General features: G+C 38.9%; 1 non-coding gene across 1 annotated transcript; it reads left to right on the top strand.

The window, feature by feature from the left end:
• Positions 1–16,929: 16,929 nt before the first annotated feature.
• Positions 16,930–17,037, top strand: LOC112713422 (small nucleolar RNA R71). Its single transcript, XR_003158395.1, has one exon. It is a non-coding gene; the product is annotated as a small nucleolar RNA R71 (small nucleolar RNA).
• The last annotated feature ends 9,593 nt before the right edge of the window (positions 17,038–26,630 follow it).

Here is a 26,630-nt window from a genome sequence, read left to right as displayed (position 1 = left end):
ACATCCCTAAAAATAGCTAGATCCTACTAAAAACTACCTAAAAACAATGCCAAAAAGTGTATAAATTATCCGCTCATCAAAGGATCATAGCACACAATGAACAAAAATAGTGGTTAAAATGTGTAACCACTCGTTAAAGCTCAACAACTCATAATGTTGCTGGTACACAAAATTGTGATACACAACTTCGTGCAGCTGACCAGCAAGTGCACTGGGTCGTCCAAGTAATACCTTACGTGAGTAAGGGTCGATCCCACGGAGATTGTCGGCTTGAAGCAAGCTATGGTCATCTTGTAAATCTTAGTCAGGCAGATTCAAATGGATTTGGGGTTTTGATAATTAAAAGATGAATAAGAACATAAAACAGGATAGAGATACTTACGCAATTCATTGGTGGGAATTTCAGATAAGCATATGAAGATGCTTTGTTCCCTCTGAGCCTCTGCTTTTCTATTGCCTTCATCCAATCATTCATACTCCTTTCCATGGCAAGCTGTATGTAAGTGGATCTCCATTGTCAATGGCTACCATCCATCCTTTCAGTGCAAATGGTCCTCTACGGTTTCCCGCATGGCTAATCATCTGTCAGTTCTCGATCATGTTGGAATAAGATCCATTGATCCTTTTGCACACTGTCACTACGCCCAACAGCGCAAGTTTGAAGCTCGTCACAGTCATCCCATCCCAGATCCTACTCGGAATACCACAGACAAGGTTTAGACTTTCCGGATCTCAAGAATGGTGCCCATGTGATTCTAGCTTATACCACGAAGACTCTGATTGCATAGAATGGAAGCTATGTTGTTGGTGCACGAAATTGTAAATCACAATTTCTTCACAACTTCACACAATTAACCAGCAAGTGCACTGGGTCATCTAAGTAATACCTTACGTGAGTAAGGGTCGATCCCACAGAGATTGTTGGCTTGAAGCAAGCTATGGTTATCTTGTAACTCTTAGTCAGGATATCAATTATAATTATTAGTTGATTTGCAAATGAACAAGAGAGCATGAAATAAATACTTGTTATGCAGTAATGGAGAATATGTTAGAGTTTTGGAGATGCTTTGTCTTCTGAATCGCTGCTTTCCTATTGTTATCTTCTTCACGAACGCAAGGCTCTTCCATGGCAAGCTGTATTTTGGTGGATCACCGTTGTCAATGGCTACCATCCGTCCTCTCAGTGAAAAAGGTCCATGTACATGGCTAATCATCTGTCGGTTCTCATTTGTATTGGAATAAGATCCAATGATCCTTTTGCGTCTGTCACACGCCCAACACTTATGAGTTTGAAGCTCGTCACAGTCATCCCTTCCCGGATCCTACTCGGAATACCACAGACAAGGTTTAGACTTTCCAGATCTCAAGGATGCTGCCCATGGATTCTAGCTTATACCACGAAGACTCTGGTCTCACGGATCTGAATGCTCTGTTGTCAAGAGAGACAATCAGAATTGTGAGCCAGGAACCCAAGAGATACTTATTCAATCTAAGGTAGAACAAAAGTGGTTGTCAGGAATGCGTTCATAGGTTGAGAATGGTGAAAAGTGTCACGGATCATCACATTCATCATGGTTAAGTACGAATAAATATCTTAGATAGAAACAAGCGTGTTTGAATGGAAAACAGAAGTAATTGCATTAATTCATCGAGACACAGCAGAGCTCCTCACCCCCAACAATGGGGTTTAGAGACTCATGCCATCAGAATACAGAGTTCAGATCTAAAATGTCACGAGGTACAAAATAAATCTCTAAAAGTTGTTTAAATACTAAACTAGTAACCTAGGTTTACAGAAAATTAGTAAACTGAGATAGATAGTGCAAAAATCCACTTCTGGGGCCCACTTGGTGTGTGCTGGGGCTGAACTTTAAGCTTTACACGTGCATAGGCTATTTCTGGAGTTAAACGCTAGGTTGTAACCTGTTTTGGGCGTTTAACTCCAACTTGTAACCTGTTTCTGGCGTTTAACGCCAGAATAGAACATGGAATTGGCGTCAAACGCCAGTTTACGTCGTTTATCTTCAAACAAAGTATGAACTATTATATATTTCCAGAAAGCCCTGGATGTCTAATTTCCAATGCAACTGAGAGCGCGCCAATTGGACTCTTGTAGCTCCAGAAAATCCATTCCGAGTACAGGGAGGTCAGAATCCAACAGCATCAGCAGTCCTTTTTTAGCCTGAATCAGATTTTTGCTCAGATCCTTCAATTTCAGCCAAAAAATACCTGAAATCACAGAAAAACACACAAACTCATAGTAAAGTCCAGAAATATGAATTTTGCCTAAAAACTAATAAAAACATACTAAAAACTACATGAAATTACCCCCAAAAAGCGTATAAAATATCCGCTCATCACAACACCAAACATAAACTGTTGTTTGTCCCCAAGCAACTAGATAAATAAAATAGGATAAAAAGAAATCATGAAGCAATAATATCTCAGAGTTTTAAGTGAAGCTCAGATTCTAATTAGATGAGCGGGACTAGTAGCTTTTTGCTTCTGAATAGTTTTGGCATCTCACTTTATCCTTTGAAAAGATATGAAAGATATTTGAAAAAGATAAATCTGAATTTTGAAAAGAAGATATGATGAGTTTAAAAAGATTTGAGAAGAATTTAAAAAGATTTGAAAAGAATTCAAAAAGATAAATGAGTTTTGAAAAAAGGTTTGAAAAGATATTAAAGAAAAATTAAGAAATATGTTTAGGATTAAAAATTTTTCAAAATTGAAGTTGAAAGATGAGAGTTTGTAACATGTTTATGCAAGAAATCATGAATTGAAATATGAAAAATGGAAAAAATTTGAAGTGAAAATGAAGTTACCTTCTCCCCACAATCCTGGCGTTAAACGCCCAACTGCTGCATGTTTTGGGTGTTTAACGCCCATCTGTAGCTTCTCCTGGGCGTTTAACACCCAGCTGTAGCTTCTGGTTGGCGTTAAACGCCAGAAAATCCTTTATCACTTGGCGTTTTTCTGAATGCCCAGGATGCTGCAAATTTGGCGTTAAACGCCCAGAATGGTATCCATTCTGGCGTTTAACGCCCAAATGGCTATCCCTACTGGCGTTAAACGCCCAGTAGATGCTTCTTTTGGGCGTTTAACGCCCAAAACAGCTTTTACTGGCGTTTTCACACCAGTGAGCTTCTTTTTGCTATTTTATCCTCTGAATCCTTCTGTAACTCTGTGAACTCATGCAATTGATACTTTTCCTCGAAGATAATTAATATGAACCCGTAAAATTATCATTTAATTAACAAATAAGCTTTGTTAATGGCTGGGTTGCCTCCCAGCAAGCGCTTCTTTATTGTCTTTAGCTGAACTATTACTGAGCTTTAATCAAGTCTCAGTTTTGAGCATTCTTGCTCAAAATTGCTTTCAAGATAATGTTTGACTCTCTGTCCATTAACAATGAATTTTTTGTTAGAGTCATTATCCTGAAGCTCTACATATCCATATGGTGACACACATGTAATCACATATGGTCATCTCCACCGGGATTTCAACTTTTCGGGGAATAATATGAGCCTAGAGTTAAACAGCAGAACTTTCTGCCCTGGCTCAAAGACTCTAGATGACAGCTTCTTATCATGCCATCTTTTTGCTTTCTCTTTGTAAATTTTTGTATTTTCGAAAGCATTGAGTCTGAATTTCTCTAGCTCATTTAACTGGAGCAATCGTTTTTCTCCAGCTAACTTGGCATCAAGGTTTAGGAATCTGGTTGCCCAGTAGGCCTTATATTCCAGTTCCACTGGCAAGTGACAGGCTTTTCCATACACAAGCTGGTATGGAGAGGTCCCTATATGAGTCTTGAATGCTGTTCTGTATGCCCACAGAGCATCATCCAAGCTTCTTGCCCGATCCCTTCTACGGTTAACCACAGTCCATTCCAGGATTCTTTTAAGTTCTCTATTAGAGATTTTAGCTTGCCCATTTGTCTGTGGATGATATGGAGTTACCACCATGTGGCTAACTCCATATCTAACCATAGCAGATTAAAGTTGTTTATTGCAGAAATGAGCGCCCCATCACTGATTAGTACTCTAGGGACACCAAATCTGCTGAAGATATATTTCTAGAGGAATTTCAGCACTGTCTTAGTATCATTACTGGGTGTTTCAATAGCCTCCACCCATTTGGATACATAATCCACTGCCACCAGAATATAAGTGTTTGAGTATGATGGTGGGAAAGGCCCCATGAAGTCAATACCCCATACATCAAACAACTCAATCTCCAAGATCCCTTGTTGAGGCATGGCATAACCGTGAGGCAGATTGCCATATCTTTGGCAACTATCACAATTACGTACAAACTCTCGGGAGTCTTTATAGAGAGTAGGCCAGTAGAATCCACATTGGAGGACTTTTGTGGCTGTTCGCTCACTTCTAAAATGTCCTCCATACTGTGATCCATGGCAATGCCAGAGGATCTTCTGTTCTTCTTCTTTAGGCACACATCTACGGATTATTCCGTCTGCACATCTCTTGAAGAGATATGGTTCATCCCATAGATAGTACTTTGCATCCGAGATCAATTTCTTTGATTGCTGCCTACTATACTCCTTGGGTATGAATCTCACAGCCTTGTAGTTTGCAATGTCTTCAAACCATGGTACTTCCTGGATGGCAAAGAGTTGCTCATCTGAAAAGGTTTCAAAGATCTTAGAAGAGGGAGGGACGCCCCTTCTACTGGTTCTATTCGGGACAGGTGATCTGCTACTTGGTTCTCTGTCCCTTTTCTGTCTCTTATTTCTATATCAAACTCTTGCAGAAGCAACACCCATCTTATGAGTCTGGGTTTTGAATCCTGCTTTGTGAGTAGATATTTAAGAGCAGCATGGTCAGTGTACATAATCACTTTTGATCCTACTAAATAAGATCTGAACTTGTCAATGGCGTAAACCACTGCAAGTAACTCTTTTTCTGTGGTCGTGTAGTTCTTCTGTGCGTCATTTAAAACACGATTGGCATAATAAATGACGTGCAGAAGCTTGTCATGCCTTTGTCCCAAAATTGCACCAATGTCATGGTCACTGGCATCACACATTAGTTCAAATGGTAATGTCCAGTCTGGTGCAGAGATGACTGGTGCTGTGACAAGCTTAGCTTTCAGAGTCTCAAATGCCTGCAGACACTCCTTATCAAAGATAAATGGCGTGTCAGCAGCTAGCAGATTACTCAGAGGTTTTGCAATTTTCGAAAAATCTTTTATAAACCTCCTATAGAATCTTGCATGCCCCAGAAAGCTTCTGATTGCTTTAATATTGGTAGGTGGTGGTAATTTATCAATTACCTCCACCTTAGCTTGATCCATCTCTATTCCTTTGTTCAAAATTTTATACCCAAGGACGATTCTTTCAGTCACCATAAAGTGACATTTTCCCAGTTTAAAACCAGGTTAGTCTCTTGGCACCTTTTCAGATCAAGTGCTAGATGGTCAAGACAAGAGCTGAATGAGTCTCCAAATACTGAGAAGTCGTCCATGAATACTTCTAGAAACTTTTCCACCATATCAGAAAAAATAGAGAGCATGCACCTCTGAAAGGTTGTAGGTGCATTACACAGACCAAATGGCATCCTTCTGTAAGCAAACACTCCAGATGGACATGTGAATGCTATTTTCTCTTAATCCTAGGGATCTACTGCAATCTGGTTGTAACCTGAATAGCCATCCAGAAAACAGTAGTAATTATGACCTGCTAGTCTTTCTAGCATCTGGTCTATGAATGGTAAAGGAAAATAATCCTTTCTGGTGGATGTATTGAGTCTTCTGTAGTCAATACACATGCGCCAACCTGTAAATATTCTTGTAGGAACCAGTTCATTCTTTTCATTATGAACCACTGTCATGCCTCCCTTCTTGGGGACAACTTGGACAGGTTTCACCTAGGGGCTATCAGAAATAGGATAAATAATCCCAGCCTCTAGTAATTTAGTGACCTCCTTTTGCACCACCTCCTTTATAGCCGGATTCAGTCGCCTCTGTGGTTGAACCACTGGCTTAGCATCATCCTCCAATAGGATCTTGTGCATGCATCTGGCTGCGCTAATGTCTTTAAGATCACTGATGGACCACCCAAGAGCTGTCTTGTGTGTCCTTAGCACTTGAATTAGTGCTTCCTTTTCCTGTGGCTCTAAGGTAGAGCTTATGATTACAGGAAAAGTGTCACCTTCTCCCAGAAATGCATATTTCAGAGATGGTGGCAATGGTTTGAGCTCAGGTTTAGGAGGTTTCTCTTCTTCTTGAGGGGTTTTCAGAGGTTCTATTATTCTCTTTGATTTTTCCAGATCAGGCTGAACATCTTTAAAGATATTCTCTAGCTCTGACTCGAGACTCTTAGCCATATTTATCTCCTCTACCAAGGAGTCAATAACATCAATGCTCATGCAGTCATTTGATGTGTCTAGATGCTTCATTGCTTCAACAGCATTTAGCCTGAACTCATCCTCATTGACTCTCAGGGTCACTTCCCTTTTTTCGACATCAATGAGGGTTCGTCCAGTTGCTAGGAAAGGTCTTCCTAGGATGAGAGTTACACTCTTGTGCTTCTCCATCTCCAGCACTACAAAATCAGTGGGGAATGTAAATGGCCCAACTGTGACAATCACATCCTCAATCATGCCTGATGGGTATTTAATGGAGCCATCAGCAAGTTAAAGACAGATCCTGGTTGGTTTGATTTCTTCTGCCAAGTCAAGCTTTCTGATAGTGGATGTAGGTACTAGGTTGATACTTGCCCCAATATCACATAGAGCTGTCTTGGTATAAGTGTCCTCTAATGTGCATGGTATCATAAAGCTTCCAAGATCCTTAAGCTTCTTTGGTAAGCTTTTTAAAATGACTGCACTGCATTCTTCAGTGAGGTAAACTTTTTCAGTTTCTCTTCAATCCTTCTTATGACTTAAGATCTCTTTCATGAACTTAGCATAAGAGGGTATTTGCTCAAGTGTCTCTGCAAACGGAATCTTTATTTCAAGAGTCCTGAGATAGTCTGCAAAGCGGGCAAATTCCTTATCTTGTTCTGCTTGGCGGAGTTTCTGAGGATAAGGCATTTTGGCTTTGTATTCCTCAACCTTAGTTGCTGCAGGTTTATTTCATACAGATGCGATTGGAGAAGCCTTTTTAGAGGGGTTGCTATCAGCACTTGTATGTGTACGATCCCTCACTGGCATTTGAATGCCAGGGTTGGAAGCTGGATTGGTGTTGGACGCCAACTCCTTACCTGTTTCTGGCGTTTGAACGCCAGAACTGAGCTTCCCTTAGGTGTTTAACGCCAACTCTCCACCCCCTTTCTGGCATTTGAGCTCCAGAATTATTCCTCTCTGGGCTCTTACTGTCCTCAAAGGGATTTTGGGTAGCAGTTTGTTCATTTCTTGGCTTCCTGATGACAAGTCATCATATACCCATTTCTCAAGCTAATTTCACTTGTTTCACTAGTTTTTATGCACTTTCTTGCACCATAAGTAAGCAATTTAGAGTGGAATTGCATGTTTTATTTGAATCAATCAACCACCACTTAATTGATGCTAAATCATGAGGTTTAAGCTAAATTTAATTGAATTTTAATTGATTTATAAACCTTGTGAATTTAGTGATACTTTGATTGGTTGATTTGATTATTTGTAGGTGAAGAAAAGAAGAAAAAAAGGAAGCGTGGCCTAAGAAAGCGTGGCCCAAGGAAGAAAAGAATGTAGCGCATGGAAGGGAGAAAGCCACATTGCCCTCCACGAGAGCACACTGCCCTCCAAGGGAGCACAACAATGAACCAAGCATTCAAGGCTTCACTGCCCTGCCCTCCTTGAGGGCGGAGCACAATTCTAGGCCAAGAAACAAAGGAAGGAAAAATTCTGCCCTGCCCCCTTCAAGAGCAATATCGAGCTCTCACCAAAATAAATCAAGGGAAATTGTCTCCAAGTGCCACCCATGGGTTTCGAACCTAAGAATAAGAAGGAAAGAAGTAGCGCTCAAATACAAGGAAAACAAACAAAAATTGGTTTGTTTTCAACCTCCAAGGATCGAACATAGCACCTTGAGGAAGCAAAGAACTAGGCGCTACTTTGGTGCCAAGGAACCCAAGGAAGAAATGCAACAAAAAGCCATCCAGCAAGGTTCGAACCTGGAACCTCACCCAAGGACAATGAAAGCCTGCGCTGCCCTGCCCTTGTGGAGGGCAGGGCAGCATTTCTTGGTGCATGGCATACTAATTGGCACGGCCAGGAGCTTGGGCACGCACAGCTTGGACGCATGGGCAGGGAGGCAAGGCGCACCATGGCAACATTGCCCTGCCCTCCACAAGGGCAAGGCAGCATCTTGATTGCCTCTCCCACACTTGGCACGCAACATGCTTCATCACACAATTTCCCTGCTCTGCCCTCCAAAAGGGCAGGGCAGCCTCCTGGGAGCAACATGGGCTGAATTTCACTTAAAAATCCAACTTAATTCATTTCTTCACCAAATCAAAAAGCCCACTCAAAATTCTTAGATCCAAAATAGAAAGTGTATAAATAGGTGTTAGTTAGGATTAGATGGGAGTTCTTGGGTTTTTTTTTTTTTGAGAGAGCTTACTTTCATTTTTGAATCCTTAGTCAATTTGAGAGCATTTTTCATTTTCTGTTTTGGAACTTCTGGGTTTTCAATTTCCACTTTCTGTTTTCTGCAATTGGAGTAGAGAATTCACTTCTTCTTCCTCTGATCTTTTGTTTCCTTTACTGGGTTTTGTTGAGTCTTGAGTGTGAAGAATTGAGGAACTTCTATCTCAATCTCCATCCAAGATCTCTTTGATTTTTCTTACTGCATAATTGAGTTAAATTCCATTTCCTTCACTGCTGCAATCTTCAATTTCTCTTTAATTACTTTGTGAACTTGGATCTGGGAAGGCAATTGAGATCTAGACTCTGCTATCTAGTCTCTGAAGTCCTGAGATCTGATTTTCTCTTTTAGGTTCTTCTGCTGAACCACTGCTGCATTCAAATTTCCATTTCTGTTTGAAGATCTAGTCAATTTCAATTTATCTCTTGTTTAGTTGCAATTTAATTTTCCTTGCTTAAATTCTGAATTCCCAGTCCTCAAATCCCTTTTCCATTCAAGCAATTTATATTTCTTGCACTTTAAGTTACTGCAATTTACATTTCTTGCACTTTAAGTTTCAGTCATTTAGTTTCTTGTTCTTTAAGATTCAATGCCTTTACTTTCAAGTCTCTTTAATTTCTGCAAATTATCCCTCTCCCTTACAATTCCTGCTATTTACTTACTGTTGGAAACAAAATCACTCAACTAATACTTGATTCGCTTAACTAAATCAACCACTAAACTAAAATTGCTCAATCCTTCAATCCCTGTGGGATCGACCTCACTCCCGTGAGTTTTATTACTTGATGCGACCCGGTACACTTGCCGGTGAGTTTTGTGTTGGATCGTTTTCCACACATCACTTCCTGCTGCTTTGAAGTGAGGTATTTAATGTTTTTCCACTTCTTAATTGAACTGCTTGGCACTCTTCTGTTATTTGTTTTGATAACTACTGTTTTGTTTGCTTCAACTGTACTTCCATATTCATATTAGCCATTCTTGTGTCTTGTAGTATCTCCTTGAATTTGGCTAGCTGTTTTATTAGAAAATCTAATTACTGATTGAATTCAGTAACTTATTCTACAGGACTGAGTTCAGCAGTTACTGTTTTAGCCTCTTCTTTCATGGAAGACTCACTACTTAGGTACAGATGCTAATTTCTGGCAACTATATCAATGAGCTTTTGAGCTTCTTCAATTGTCTTTCTCATGTGTATAGATCCACTAGCTGAGTGGTCCAAAGACGTCTGAGCTTTCTCTGTAAGCCCAAAATAAAAGATGTCTAACTGCACCCACTCTGAAAACATTTCAGAGGGGCATTTTTTTAGCATCTCTCTGTATCTCTCCCAAGCATCATAAAGAGATTCATTATCTCCTTGTTTAAAGCCTTGGATGTTCAGCCTTAGTTGTGTCATCCGTTTTGGAGGGAAATATTGATTCAGGAATTTTTCTGACAGTTGTTTTCATGTCCTTATGCTAGCCCTAGGTTGGTTATTTAACCACCTTTTAGCTTGGTCTTTTACAACAAATAGAAACAGTAATAATCTGTAGACATCCTGATCTACTTTCTTATCATGTACTGTGTCAGCAATTTGTAAAAACTGTGCCAGAAACTCTGTAGGTTCTTCCTATGGAAGACCGGAATACTGGCAACTTTGCTATACCATGATAATGAGCTGAGGATTCATCTCAAAACTACTGACTCCGATGGAGGGTATACAGATACTACTTCCATATGAAACAGTAGTGGGGTTAGCATATGACCCCAGAGTCCTTCTGGACTGTTCATTTCCACTTAGGTCCATGATGGAGAAAGGGAGATGTTGTGAATTGGAGATTCAAATAGTATTAAAATATTTTTTTTGGAAAATGGAAATAAAAAAATAAAATAAAATGAAAAATAGGTGAGGATTTTCGAAAAATGAAGAGAGAGGAAAAAAGTGGTTAGGAGGTTTTGAAAAAGATATGGTTGAAAAGGATATGATTTTTTTAAAATTGATGACTAATTTAATGCTAAATTTTCGAAAATTATGAGTGGAATGAGGAAAAGATATTTTTTAATTTTAGAATTTTAATGAAAGAGAAAAATAATAAAAAGACACAAGACTCAAAATTTTTAGATCTAATGCTCCTTATTTTCGAAAATTTGGAAAGAAAAATGCCAAGGAACACCAAACTTAAAAATTTTAGGATCAAAACACAAGAAAGACTCAAGAACACTTTGAAGATTCACAAGAACAACAAGAACATAAAAAGAACACCAAGAACACTTTTTGAAAAATTTTTAAGAAAATAAGAACACAGAAGACACCAAACTTAAAAATTTTTATACCTTGAACACTAATAATTCGAAAATGTATAAGAAAAACAAGGAAAAACACAAAAACAAGAAAAACTAAAGATCAAACAAGGAAAATAGATAAGAACAACTTGAAGATAAAGGATGAACAAAGAACATGTAATTCAAAAATTGAAAAACAAAGAAAAGCATGTAATTGACACTAAACTTAAAACATGACACTAAACTTCACAGAAAAACTAAAAATAAATAAAGAAAAATAATATATTTTTTTTAAAAAATAAAAAAATTTGAAAAGTATATAAAAGACTCTGACCCAAAAGACAAAATTTTTCTAATCTAAGCAACAAGATTCACCGTCAGTTGTTCAAACTCAAACAATCCCCGGCAACGGCGCCAAAAACTTGGTGCACGAAATTGTAAATCACAATTTCTTCAAACTTCGCACAATTAACTAGCAAGTGCACTGGGTCATCTAAGTAATACCTTACGTGAGTAAGGGTCGATCCCACGGAGATTGTTGGCTTGAAGCAAGCTATGGTTATCTAAAAGTTGTTTAAATACTAAACTAGTAACCTAGGTTTACAGAAAATGAGTAAACTGAGATAGATAGTGTAGAAATCCACTTCTGGGGCCCACTTGGTGTGTGCTAGGGCTGAGCTTTGAGCTTTACACGTGCATAGGCTATTTTTGGAGTTAAACACCAGGTTGTAACCTGTTTTGGGCATTTAACTCCAACTTGTAACCTGTTTCTGGCATTTAACACCAGAATGAAACATGGATTTGGCGTCAAACGCCAGTTTACGTCATTTATCTTCGAGCAAAATATGGACTATTATATATTGCTGGAAAGCCCTGGATGTCTACTTTCCAACTCAATTGAGAGCGCACTAATGGAACTTCTGTAGCTCCAGAAAATCCATTCCGAGTGCAGGGAGGTCAGAATCCAACACAATCAGTAGTCCTTTTTCAGCCTGAATCAGATTTTTGCTCAGATCCTTCAATTTCAGCCAGAAAATACCTGAAATCACAGAAAAATACACAAACTGATAGTAAAGTCCAGAAATATAAATTTTGCCTAAAAACTAATAAAAATATACTAAAAACTAACTAAAATATACTAAAAACTACATGAAATTACCCCCAAAAAGCGTATAAAATATCTGCTCATCAGTTGTCAGGAGAGGCAACCATGCATCGTGAACAAGGAGGCCAAGAGATATGCATTCAAGCTTGTTTTCAAGTAGAACGGAAGTGATTGTCAGGCACGCATTCATAAGTGAGAATGGTGATGAGTGTCACTTGATCATCACATTCATCAAGTTGAGATGCGAATAGATATCTTAGAACAAGAATAAGCTTGAATCGAATAGAAAACAGTAGTAATTACATTGATTCATGAGGAACAGCAGAGCTCCACACCTTAATCTATGGTGTGTAGAAACTCCACCGTTGAAAATACATAAGAACATGCCTCCCAAATAGCATGACACAAACAAAAAAGGGTTCAAGACCTGATCCCAAGATCAAAGATGATCAAAAGAATGAAAATACAATAGTAAAAGGTCCTATTTATAGAGAACTAGTAACCTAGGGTTTACAGAAATAAGTAAATGGTGCAAAAATCCACTTCCGGAGCCCACTTGGTATGTGCTTGGGCTGAGTATTGAAGCTTTCACGTGTATATGCTTCTCTTGGAGTTAAACACCAGCTCTGGTGCCAGTTTGGGCATTTAACTCTAGCTTTTATGCCAGTTTGGGCGTTTTGACGCCAGAATTTTTATGCTGATTTGGAAGGCTAGTTTGGGCCATCAAGTCTCAAGCAAAGTATGGACTATTATCCATTTCTGGAAAGCTCAAGATGTCTACTTCCAACGCAATTGAGAGCGCACCAATTGAGCTTCTGTAGCTCCAGAAAATCCAATTCAAGTGCAGAGAGGTCAGAATCCAATAGCATCTGCAGTCCTTTTTCAGCCTGTGAATCAGATTTTTACTCAAGTCTCTCAATTTCAGCCAAAAAATAACTGAAATCACAGAAAAACACACAAACTCATAGTAAAGTCCAGAAATGTGAATTTTTCATAAAAACTAATAAAAATATACTAAAAAAACTAACTAAATCATACTAAAAACTACCTAAAAATGATGACAAAAAGCGTATAAACTATCCGCTCATCACAACACCAAACTTAAATTGTTGCTTGTCCCAAGAAACTAAAAACAAAATAGAATAAAAAGAAGAGAATATACAATGAATTCCACAATATCAATGAAACTTAGTCCCATTTAGATGAGCGGGGCTAGTAGCTTTTTGCTTCTGAACAGTTTTGGCATCTCACTTTATCCTTTGAAATTCAGAATGATTGGCATCTATAGGAACTCAGAATTTTAGATAGTGTTATTGATTCTCCTAGTTCAGTATGTTGATTCTTAAACACAGCTACTATATGAGTCTTGGCCGTGGCCCTAAGCACTTTGTTTTCCAGTATTACCACTGGATACATAAATGTGACAGTCACATAACTGGGTGAACCTTTTCAGATTGTGACTCAGCTTTGCTAAAGTCCCCAGTTAGAGGTATCCAGATTTCTTAAGCACACTCTTTCTTCTTTGGACCACGACTTTAACCACTCAGTCTCAAGATTTTCACTTAGACCTTTATGCCACAAGCACATGGTTAGGGACAACTTGATTTAGCCGCTTAGGCCAGGATTTTATTCCTTTGGGCCCTCCTATCCATTAATGCTCAAAGCCTTGGATCCTCTTTACCCTTGCCTTTTGATTTTAAGGGCTATTGGATTTTTCTGCTTGCTTTTTCTTTTTCTTTCTTTTTTTTTTGCCTCTCTTTTTTTTCACTGCTTTTTCTTGCTTCAAGAATCAATTTCATGATTTTTCAGATTATCAACAACATTTTTGTTTGTTCATCATTCTTTCAAGAGCCAACAATTTTAACATTCATAAACTTCACTATAAACAATATGCACTGTTCAAGCATTCATTCAGAAAACAAAAAGTATTACCACCACATCAAAATAATTAAACTAATTTCAAGATAAAATTTGAAATTCAAGTACTTCTTGTTCTTTTGTAATTAGGCACATTTTTCATTTAAGAGAGGTGAAGGATTCATGGAATTATTCATAGCTTTAAGACATAGATACTAGACACTAATGATCATGTAATGAAGACACAAACATGGATAACACATAAAGCATAAAAATCAAAAAATAGAAAGATAAGAACAAGGAAATCAAAGAACGGGTCCACCTTAGTGATGGCGGCTAGTTCTTCCTCTTGAAGATCCAATGGAGCGCCTGAGCTCCTCTATGTCTCTTCCTTGCCTTTGTTGCTCTTTTCTCATGGCTATTTAATCCTCTCTAATTTCACAGAGAATAATGGAGTGCTCTTGGTGCTCCATCCTTAGTTGCTCCATGTTGGAACTCAAATCTCCCAAAGAGGTGTTGAGTTGCTCCCAATAGCTGTGTGGAGGAAAATGCATCCCTTGAGACATCTCAGGGATTTTTTGATGAGGGACTTCCTCATGCTCTTGTTGATGTCCATGAGTAGGCTCTCTTATTTGCTCCATCCTCTTTTTAGTGATGGGATTGTCCTCTTCAATGAGGATTTCTTCCTCTATGACAATTCCAGCTAAATTGCATAGGTGACAGATGAGACGAGGGAAGGCTAACCTTGCTAAAGTGGAAGGTTTGTCAGCAACCTTGTATAGTTCTAGAGGTATAATCTCATGAACTTCCACTTCCTCTCCAATCATGATGCTATAGATCATGATAGCCCGATCTACAGTCACTTCAGATCGGTTTCTAGTAGGAATAATAGAGCGTTGGATGAACTCTAGCCATCCTCTAGCCATGGGTTTAAGGTCATGCCTTCTCAATTGAACTGGCTTGCCTTTGGAGTCTCTTTTCCACTGAGCTCCTTCCACACATATGTCCATGAGGACTTGGTCCAACCTTTGATCAAAGTTGACCCTTCTAGTGTAGGGGCGTGCATCTCCTTGCACCATAGGCAAGTTGAATGCCAATCTTACATTTTTCGGACTGAAATCTAAGTATTTTCCCCGAACCATTGTGAGCCAATTCTTTGGGTTCGGGTTCACACTTTGATCATGGTTCTTGGTGATCCATGCGTTAGCATAGAACTCTTGAACCATTAAGATTTTGACTTGTTGAATAGGGTTGGTGAGAAGAAGAGAGAGAGAGTTGAGGTAGGTGGGGATCCTGTGTGGTCCACAGATCCTGAGGTGTCAAGGATTTCTCATCCCTGCACCATTTTGGCATGTAAACGGCCTCCTAGTGCCAATCCTGGTGTTAAACACCAGGTTGATACTCATTTTTGGCGTTTAACGCTAGCTTTTCTTCCCTTTCTGGCGTTGAACGCCAACTTTGTGCCCTTTTCTCATAGAGCTTCACAGATATTCAGAGCATGGTTGGGGCCTCCTAACACCAAACTTAGAGTTTGAATGTGGGGGTTTGGTTGACTCTGTATTAAGAGAAGCTTTTCATGCTTCCTCTCCATGTGTATAGAAGGTGATCCTTGAGCCTTAAACATAAGGTAGTCCTTATTCACTTGAAGGACTAACTCTCCTCTGTCTACATCAATCACAGCTTTTTCTGTGGCTAGGAAGGGTCTTCCAAGGATGATGGATTCATCCTCATCCTTCCCAGTGTCTAGGATTATGAAATCAGCAGGGATGTAAAGGCCTTCAACCTTTACCAAGACATCCTCTACAAGTCCATAAGCCTGTTTTTTTTTTATTTGTCTGCCATCTCTAGTGAGATTCTTGCAGCTTGTACCTCAAAGATCCCTAGTTTCTCCATTATAGAGAGTGGCATGAGGTTTACACTTGACCCTAGGTCACACAGAGACTTCTCAAAGGTCATGGTGCCAATGGTGCAAGGTATTAAGAACCATCCGGGATCTGGTTTCTTTTGAGGTATCTTTACCTAAGCCAAGGCATTTAGTTTATTAATGAGCAATGGAGGTTCATCCACCCAAGTCTCATTACCAAATAACTTAGCGTTCAGCTTTATGATTGCTTCTAGATACTTAGCAATTTGCTCTTCGGTAGTAACTTCATCTTCTTCAGAAGAAGAATATTCTTCAGAGCTCATGAATGGCAGAAGTAGGTTCAATGGAATCTCTATGGTCTCTGTATGAGCCTCAGATTCCCTTGGTTCCTCAAAGGGAAACTCCTTTTCGTTCAGAGGACATCCCATGAGGTTTTTCTCACTGGGAATCACGTCCTCCTCACTCTCTCCAGGTTTGGCCATGTTGGTCATGGTTATGGCCTTACACTCTCTCTTGGGATTTTCTTTTGTATTGCTTGGGAGAGTGCTAGGAGGAGTTTCAGTAACTCTCTTACTTAGCTGACCCACTTGTGCCTCAAAATTTATAATGGAGGATCTTGTTTCATTCATGAAATTTAGTGTGGTCTTAGATAGATCAGAGACTATGGTTGCTAAGCCAGAGCAATTCTACTCAGAGCTCTCTGTCTGTTGCTGAGAAGATGATGGAAAAGGCTTGCTATTGCTAATCCTATTTCTTCCACCATTGTTGTTGTTGAAGCCTTGTTGATGCTTCTGTTGATCCTTCCATGAGAAATTTGGGTGATTTCTCCATGAAGAAATGTAGGTGTTTCCATAGGGTTCTCCCATGTAATTCACCTCTTCCATTGCAGGATTCTCAGGGTCATAAGCTTCTCCTTCAGAGGGGCATTCTTTAGCACTGCCAGATGCAGCTTGCAATCCAGTCAGATTCTGAGAAATCATATTGATTTGTTGAGTTAATATTTTTTCTAAGCCAATATGGCATTCAGAGTATCAATCTCAAGAACTCCTTTCTTCTAGGTTGTCTCATTATTCACAGGATTTCTTTCAGAAGTGTATATGAACTGGTTATTTGCAACTATTTCAATGAGTTCCTAAGCTTCTGCATGCATTTTCTTCAGATGAAGAGATCCACCTGCAGAATGGTCTAATGACATCCTGGATAACTAAGACAGACCATCATAGAAGATACCTATGATGCTCCATTCTCAAAGCATGTTAGAGGGACACTTTCTGATTAATTGCTTGTATCTTTTCCAAGCTTCATAGAGGGATTCACCTTCCTTCTATTTGAAGGTTTAAACTTTCACTCTAAGCTTACTCATCTTTTGAGGTGGAAAGAATTTAGCTAAGAAGGTATTGACTAGCTTTTCCCAAGAGTTCAGGCTGTCTCTAGGTTGTAAATTCAAGCATATACTAGCTCTGTCTCTTACAACAAAAAGGGAAAAGCATAAGTCTGTAGACCTTGAGATCAACTCCATTGGTCTTAACAGTGTCACAGATTTGCAAAAATTCAGCCAAGAACTGATGAGGATCTTCCAATGGAAGTCCATGAAACTTGCAATTATATTGCATCAGAGAAACTAATTGAGGCTTAAGCTCAAAGTTGTTTGCTCCAATGGCAGGAATAGAGATGCTTCTCCCATAGAAGCCGGGAGTTGGTGCAGTAAAGTCACCAAGCACCTTCCTTGCATTGTTGGCATTGTTGTTATTTTCAGCTAGCATGTCTTCTTCTTTTTCGAAAATTTCTGTCAAGTCATCTCCAGAAAGTTGTGCTTTAACTTCTCTAAGCTTCCTCTTTAGAGTCCTTTCAGGTTCAAGATCAGCTTCAACAAGAATGCCTTTATCTTTGTTCCTATTCATATGAAAGAGAAGAAAACAAGAAAGAATGGAATCCTCTATGTCACAGTATAGAGATTCCTTGATGTGTCAGAGGAAAAGAAGAATAGAAAGATGAGGTAGAGAATTTGAACTTATTACGAGGGAGAGAGTCTGAATTGTTAATAGATGAGAAGTGTTAGTCTTTAAATAGAAATAGATGAGAAAGGGAGTTTTCGAAAATTAAAAAGATTCTTGAAAAAGTGGCTAGTGATTTTCGAAAAAGATAAGAAATAGTGATTAGTTAAAAAAAGATTCGAAAATAATTTTAAAAAGATAAGAAGTTAGAAAAAGAAAGTTTGAAATCAAATTAAAAGAGATATGATTGAAAAAATTTGATCTTAAAAAGATATGATTGAAAAGATATGATTGAAGAAAATTTGGTTTTTAAAAAGATATGATTAAAAAGATATGGTTGAAAAAGATTTTATTGAAAAAGATATGCTTGAAAAGATATGATTGAAAAGCAAATTTTTGAAAAAGATTTGATTTTTAAAATTGATGACTTGACTAACAAGAAATTAAAAGATATGATTCTAAAATTCAAATATTGAACCTTTCTTAACAAGAAAGTAACAAATTTGAAGTTTTTGAATCACAACATTAATTATTAGCAAGGATTTTCGAAAAAAATAAATAAAAAAGATTTGATTTTGAAAAATATATAATTGATATGAGAAGATATGAAAAAGATAAGATTTTGAAAAATTAGTATTAAAACTTGAAAAATTGAAAAAGATATGATTTGAAAACAAAATTTTCTCCTTGGTGCCATCCTGGTGTTAAACGCCCAGAATGGTATCCATTCTGGCATTTAACGCCCACTTTTCTACCTTTTTGGGCTTTAAACGCCCAGCCAGGTACCCTGGCTGGTTTAAACGCCAGAATTCCTTCTTCACTGGGCGTTTCAAACGCCCAGCTTTTTCTCTGTGATTCCTCTGCTGTATGTTCTGAATCTTCAATTCTCTGTATTATTGACTTGAAAAGACATAATTTTTAAAAAATTTTTTAAGAAATGAAAAAAATGCAAGACAACAAACTTAGAAATTTTCATACTAGAGACACTAACAATTTGAGAGTGCATATGAAAAACAACAAAAGACACCAAATAAGTGAATTTAAAGATCAGACAAAGAAAATCATCAAGAACAACTTGAAGATCATGAAGAACACCATGCATGAGTTTTCAAAAATTTGCAAGAAAAATAAAAACATGCAATTGACACCAAACTTAAAAATTGACACTAGACTCAAACAAGAAACACAAAATATTTTTTATTTTATGATTTTATAATTTTTTTGTATTTTTTTTCGAAAATTATTTTTGGAAAAGAAAATAAGAAACTCTAAATTTTTAATAAGAATTCCAAGAATCATGCAATGTTAGTCTAAAGCTTCAATCTAAAAAGATTAGACATGGTCAGCCAAGCTTTAGCAAGACATTACATACAACAGCCAAATTGATAGGAATCAACTAGCTCCTGTGATGATAAAAGCATCATATGAAACTCTAGAATTCATTCTTAAAAATTCTGAAAAAGAGAATAAAAAGAAAGAAACCTAATCTAAGCAACAAGATGAACCGTCAGTTGTCCAAACTTGAACAATCCCTGGCAACGGCGCCAAAAACTTGGTACACGAAATCGTGATACACAACTTCGTGCAGCTGACCAGTAAGTTTATTGGGTTGTCCAAGTAATACCTTATGTGAGTAATGGTCGATCCCACGGAGATTGTCGGCTTGAAGCAAGCTATGGTCATCTTGTAAATCTCAGTCACGCAGATTGAAATGGATATGGGGTTTTGATAATTAAAAGATGAATAAGAACATAAAACAGGATAGAGATACTTATGCAATTCATTGGTGGGAATTTCAGATAAGCGTATGAAGATGCTTTGTTCCCTCTGAGCCTCTGCTTTCCTATTGCCTTCATCCAATCATTCATACTCCTTTCCATGGCAAGCTGTATGTAGGTGGATCATCGTTGTCAATGGCTACCATCCATCCTCTCAGTGAAAATGGTCCTCTACGGTTTGCCACATGGCTAATCATCTGTCGGTTCTCGATCATGTCGGAATAAGATCCAGTGATCCTTTTGCTCACTGTCACTGCACCCAACACACGCAAGTTTAAAGCTCGTCACAGTCATCCCATCCCAGATCCTACTCGGAATACCACAGACAAGGTTTAGACTTTCCGGATCTCAAGAATGTTGCCTATGTGATTCTAGCTTATACCACAAAGACTCTAATTGCACGGAATGGAAGCTCTGTTGTCAGGAGAGGCAACCATGCGTCGTGAACCAAGAGGCCAAGAGATATGCATTCAAGCTTGTTTTCAAGTAGAACGGAAGTGGTTGTCAGGCACGTGTTCATAAGTGAGAATAGTGATGAGTGTCACTTGATCATCACATTCATCAAGTTGAGATGTGAGTGGATATCTTAGAACAAGAATAAGCTTGAATTGAATAGAAAACAGTAGTAATTGCATTGATTCATGAGGAACAGCAGAGCTCCACACCTTAATCTATGGTGTGTAGAAACTCTACCGTTAAAAATACATAAGAACAAGGTGCCTCCCAAATAGCATGACACAAACGAAAAAGGGTTCAAGACCTGATCCCAAGATCAAAGATGATCAAAAGAATGAAAATACAATAGTAAAAGGTCCTATTTATAGAGAACTAGTAACCTAGGGTTTACAGAAATAAGTAAATGGTGCAAAAATCCACTTATGGGGCCCACTTGGTGTGTTCTTGGGCTGCGCATTGAAGCTTTCACGTGCATAGGCTTCTCTTGGAGTTAAATGCCAGCTCTGGTGCCAGTTTGGGCATTTAACTCCAGCTTTTATGCCAGTTTGGGCGTTTTGACGCTAGAATTTTTATGCTGAGTTAGAAGGCTAGTTTGGGCCATCAAGTCTCGGACAAAGTATGGACTATTATACATTGTTGGAAAGCCCAAGATATTTACTTTCCAACGCAATTGAGATCGTGCCAATTAGGCTTCTGTAGCTCCAGAAAATCTATTTTGAGTGCAGGAGGGGTGTCTCTCAAGAGCTCCACCTTCAGTTGGCGGATGCCGGGGCTTGGGTTGCATGGAAATTGCCAAGTTCAATACATTCTTGGCATCTCCCCCTTTGGCGTCCTCCTCCTCTCCCAGCTCCTTGCCTTTATTTCTCATCCTAAAAAAGAATGGATAAAGTATAATTAGGAATTATAGGACAAGCAGATCAAAAGGGTAAAGGGGGAAACTAATAAGCATCTAATTGAAGAAGTTTGCATAGAGGTGTGGTATGATAAAAAAAAATATTAGCCATGTGTGTATTCCAATTATGCGCGCGGTTGGAACACACACAACGGCCGGTGAAAACGGCATCCACTCAATTAAAAAGTAAGCATGTGTTTCTCAATTAGATGGCCTAGGTTGCAATTAAAGAATAAGCAAGAGAGGAGGCATAAACAAACCTAGGTAACTGATGAGCGGATATTTTATACGCTTTTTGGTGGTATTTTCATGTATTTTTTAGTGTGCTTTAGTTACTTTTTAGTATATTTTTATTTGTTTTTATGCAAAATTCACATTTCTGGACTTTACTATGAGTTTGTATGTTTTTCTGTGATTTCAGATATTTTCTGGCTGAAATTGAGGGACCTGAGCAAAAATCTGATTCAGAGGCTGAAAAAGGACTGCAGATGCTGTTGGATTTTGACCCTCCTGCATACGAAATATATTTTCTGGCGTTACAGAAGTCCAATTGGCGCACTCTCAGTTGCTTTGGAAAGTAGACATCTTGGGCTTTCTAGCAATATATAATAGTCTATACTTTGCCCGAGATTTGATAGCGCAAACTGGCGTTTAAACGCCAGCTTTTTACCCTTTTCTGGCGTTAAACGCCAGAACTGGCATAAAAGTTGGAGTTAAACGCCCAAACTGGCACTAAAACTGGCGTTTAACTCCAGGAGTCGCCTATGCACGTGAAAGCTTCAATGCTCAGCCCAAACACACACCAAGCGGGCCCCGGAAGTGGACTGCACTATCTATCTTAGTTTACTCATTTTCTGTAAACCTAGGTTACTAGTTTAGTATAAAAACTACTTTTAGAGATTCATTTCGTACCTCATGACATTTTACATCTGAATTTGTATCTTCTATAGCATGAGTCTCTAAACCCCATGGTTGGGGGTGAGGAGCTCTGCTGTGTCTCGATGAATTAATGCAATTATTTCTGTTTTCTATTCAACCACGCTTGTTTCTATTCTAAGTATTCATTCGCACTTCAACATGATGAATGTGATGATCTGTGACACTCATCACCATTCTCAACTTATGAATGCGTGCCTGATAACCACTTCTGTTCTACCTTAGATTGAGTGTGTATCTCTTGGATTCCTGGTTCACGAGTTTGATTGCCTCTCCTGACAACAGAGTGTTCAAATCTGTGGAACCAGAGTCTTCGTGGTATAAGCTAGAATCAATTGGCAGCACTCTTGAGATCTGAAAAGTCTAAACCTTGTCTGTGGTATTCCGAGTAGGATCTGGGAAAGGGTGACTGTGATGAGCTTCAAATTCACAAATGCTGGACGCAGTGACAGTGTGCAAAAGGATCAATGGATCCTATTCCAGTACGAGTGAGAACCGATAGATGATTAGCCCTACGGAACCCATAGTTGGACCATTTTCACTGAGAGGATGGATGGTAGCCATTGACAACGGTGATCCACCAACATACAGCTTGCCATGGAAGGAGCCTTGCGTGCGTGAAGAAGATAACAGTAGGAAAGCAGAGATTCAGAAGATAAAGCATCTCCAAAACCTCAACTGTTCTCTATTACTGCATAACAAGTATTATTCATTTCATGTTCTTTTACTTTTTACAAACAAAACTCTTTTCATTGTTAATCTTCTGACTAAGGTTTACAAGAGAACCATAGATTGCTTCAAGCCGACAATCTCCGTGGGATCGATCCTTACTCACGTAAGGTATTACTTGAACGACCCAGTGCACTTGCTGGTTAGTAGCACCGGAGTTGTGAAAAGTGTGAATCATAATTCCGTGCACCAGTAACCACAAAAGTGAATTGAGTATTTGATATTGGATATTGAAATTGTGCAAGTGAAAGCGCAAAATTGATAGATGATAGCACAGTCAATAACCAATTTAATAATGAACCAAAAACTCCTTATTCACCATGAAACATAAAGAAATGGTCACATGGTAAGATATTTGTTACTAAAAGTGATAAGCTTGATAAGAATCAAGTTGAGTTACTCAAACAAATGCAAGGCATTAACAAGGAACAAGTATCGGACATGTGATGAATGTAATATGAAAATCATGATGAACAAGTAATTTCCAACTTAAATCACTTGATTCAACGTAGTTACATAATTGTCCTAGTGGTACAATTAAAACATGAGATATCAAACACACTAGATACTAGTAAAGTAAGGCAAAGTATAAATGCATTGATGAAATTCAATCAACAAGCAACCCGATCAAACATCAAACAAACACTTGCAATTTATTTAAGTAGCAACAAGTAAACCAAAACTAATATAACTACTAAAATGAAAATGAAATGCAATAAAGACTAAGTAAAACAAGTAGAAAAACATGGAAAAAAGCAAGAAAGGAGAGGGGTGGAGAGAGTAGGAGTGCGTTAGGGCTCAAATGGAAGAAAAATAAAAATTTTGCCCAAAACAGCACTTGTGCATATGCACAGGTATGTGTGCGTATGCATACTAGGTGAAAAGTGGGAGGTGTGCGCTCACACAAGGTGTGTGAGTGCTCCAAACAGAAAGGGAAACAAGACGTGTGCGTACGCACAAATGGGTGTGTACGCACAAAACACTTTTTTTAACAAGGATCATGTGTGCGTGCGCACATACATACATGCGCGCGCACACTAAAAAAAAGGGTTGGGGTTCACGCACACAGGCTGTGCCAACGCTCCCACCAGAAGGGATGCAAGTTGGCGTGTGGACACACAGGCCTGTGCGGCCGCACAGAGAGCACAAAAAGAAGGTTGCGTGCGTACGCACAACCGCGTGCGCACGCACAAAGTGCAAGAACATAGGGATGCGCACGCACAAGGGGTGCGAGCGCTCCAAACAGAGGGCATATATACAAGTGTTCGTACGCACGGGTCAGTGTGCACGCACAGTGTACAGAATTTTGTTGTTGTGTGCGTGCACACATGGGTGTGCGCATGCACATGCCCTGTTTTTTTTTCAAATTTTTTTTCTTTCAAAATCTAATGCACTCAACCTTAGCTCAACCAAAATTTAACCCCAATCAACCAAAAATCTATAAATTCATGATCCATATAAAAATTAACCTACTAGACTCACAGTTAAGCTAATCTTAAGCTAACCAAGATAAACAAAAATGCAATAAACCAAGACTATTAACAAAGAGAAAGGGTAAGAAAAATGTTACCATGGTGGGGTATCTCCCACCTAGCACTTTGGTTTATAGTCCTTAAGTTGGACTTATTGAGGAGACTCTAGCTAGGTTGGCTTATGTTTCCACTCCTCCTTGAATCTCCATCCAAGCTTGGTCCTTAAGGCTCCTCCGGGATCCAATATTCTAGGTATCCTCTCACCTTCTTGTTGATCTTTATTCTTCAAGCCGGATGGACAAACTCTCAATTTGACCTTAAAGCAACCCAACACTCTCCAGAATCCACCCAATTGTACTTCACACCATGCTTGAGTTCTAATTCTTGAATTGGTTTTCTTGAAGAACCTTGGATTCCCTTTGTAACCAATATTCCCTTTTCCAACATGTACCAACCCAAGAAAGACCTTGAGTTGGTAATCTGTCTCCAAGATAGCATATTAATGGGGGCCAATGAAGTTCATAGTTGAAATTGCCACTGGTGGACGAAATTGTGATTCCCTTTTTTTTTGTAATTGGATTTATAAAAGATGTATACTCTGAGGGCATTGTTTATTTTCTTCACAATCTCGTTCAACTAACCAGCAAGTGTACTGGGTCGTCCAAGTAATAACCTTACGTGAGTAAGGGTCGAATCCACAGAGATTGTTGGTATGAAGCAAGCTATGGTCACCTTGTAAATCTCAGTCAGGCAAATTAAACATTATTTATGGGTTTGAGGATAGGAATAATAAAAAGAAATAAATAATAAAAGGGATAGAACACTTATGCAGATTCATTGGTGGGAATTTCAGATAAGCGGATGGAGATGCTGTAGAGCTCTTGGACGCCTGCTCTCCTACTTCTTCTACTCAATCCTTCTTACTCCTTTCCATGGCAAGCTTTGTATAGGGGTTCACCATCAGCTGTGGCTACTTTCATTCCTCACGGGGAAATAACCTGTGCGGCTGTCACTCGCACAGCTAACCAGTCTGGAGGCATCACCCATGGCTGATAGCTACATCCCATCCTCGCAGTGAAAACTATGCTAACGCACTCTGTCACAGTACGGCTAATCACCGGTTGGTTCCCGCTCCTACTGGAATAGAATCCCTCTTTTGCGTCTGTCACCAACGCCCAGCAGGTTAAAGTTTGAAGCACGTCACGGTCATTCATGATCGGAATCCTACTCGGAACACCACAGACAAGGTTGGACTTTCCGGACTCCCAGGATCCTACTCGGAACACCACAGACAAGGTTGGACTTTCCGGATCCAGATGAATGCCGCCAACTATCTAACTTATACCACGAAGATTCTGTTGGGGAATCTAAGAGATACGCATTCAAGCTCTGTTGCATGTAGAACGTAAGTGGTTGTCAATCACTCGCGTTCATAAGTGAGAATAATAATGAGGGTAATTGAACTCATTACATTCATCATGTTCTTGGGTACGAATGAATATCTTGGAATAAGAATAAGAGAGAATTGAATAAAAGAAGATAGAATTTCATTAATACTTGAGGTACAGCAGAGCTCCACACCCTTAATCTATGGTGTGCAGAAACTCCACCGTTGAAAATACATAAGCAAAAGGTTCAGGCATGGCTGAATGGCCAGCCCTCTCCATGATCAAGTGACCGAATAATGAAAGACTTAAAGTGGTCAAAAGATGTCTAATACAATAGATAAATGTCCTATATATAGACTAGCTTCTAGGGTTTACATGAGTAAGTAATTGATGCATAAATCCACTTCCGGGGCCCACTTGGTGTGTGCTTGGGCTGAGCTTGATGAATTCACGTGTAGAGGCATTTCTTGGCGTCAAACTTCAGGTTATGACGTGTTTTGGGCGTTCAACTCCGGATCATGACGTTTTTCTGGCGTTTTACTCCAGACAGCAGCGTGTACTTGGCGTTCAACGCCAAGTTACGTCGTCATTCTTCGAATAAAGTATGGACTATTATATATTGCTGGAAAGCTCTGGATGTCTACTTTCCAACGCTGTTGAGAGCGCGCCAATTGGAGTTCTGTAGCTCCAGAAAATCCATTTCGAGTGCAGGGAGGTCAGAATCCAACAGCATCAGCAGTCCTTTTGTTAGCCTTCTTCAGAGTTTTGCTCAAATCCCTCAATTTCAGTCAGAATTTACCTGAAATCACAGAAAAACACACAAACTCATAGTAAAGTCCAGAAATGTGAATTTAACATCAAAACTAGTGAAAATATCCCTAAAAGTAGCTTAAACTTACTAAAAACTATATGAAAACAATGCCAAAAAGCGTATAAATTATCCGCTCATCACAACACCAAACTTAAATTGTTGCTTGTCCCCAAGCAACTGAAAATCAAATAGGATAAAAAGAAGAGAATATACTATAAAGTCCAAAATATCAATGAATATTAATTTAATTAGATGAGCGGGACTTGTAGCTTTTTGCTTCTGAACAGTTTTGGCATCTCACTTTTTCCTTTGAAGTTTAGAGTGATTGGCTTCTCTAGGAACTTAGAATTTCAGATAGTGTTATTGACTTTCCTAGTTAAGCATGTTGATTCTTGAACACAGTTACTTATGAGTCTTGGCTGTGGCCCTAAGCACTTTGTCTTCCAGTATTACCACCGGATACACAAATGCCACAGACACATAACTGGGTGAAC

The sequence above is a fragment of the Arachis hypogaea genome, chromosome 9 (assembly GCF_003086295.3).
Source record: "Arachis hypogaea cultivar Tifrunner chromosome 9, arahy.Tifrunner.gnm2.J5K5, whole genome shotgun sequence".
NCBI lineage: Eukaryota > Viridiplantae > Streptophyta > Magnoliopsida > Fabales > Fabaceae > Arachis > Arachis hypogaea.
The sequence above is the reverse complement of the archived record's forward strand: the minus strand, read 5'-3'. Positions and strand labels throughout refer to the sequence as shown.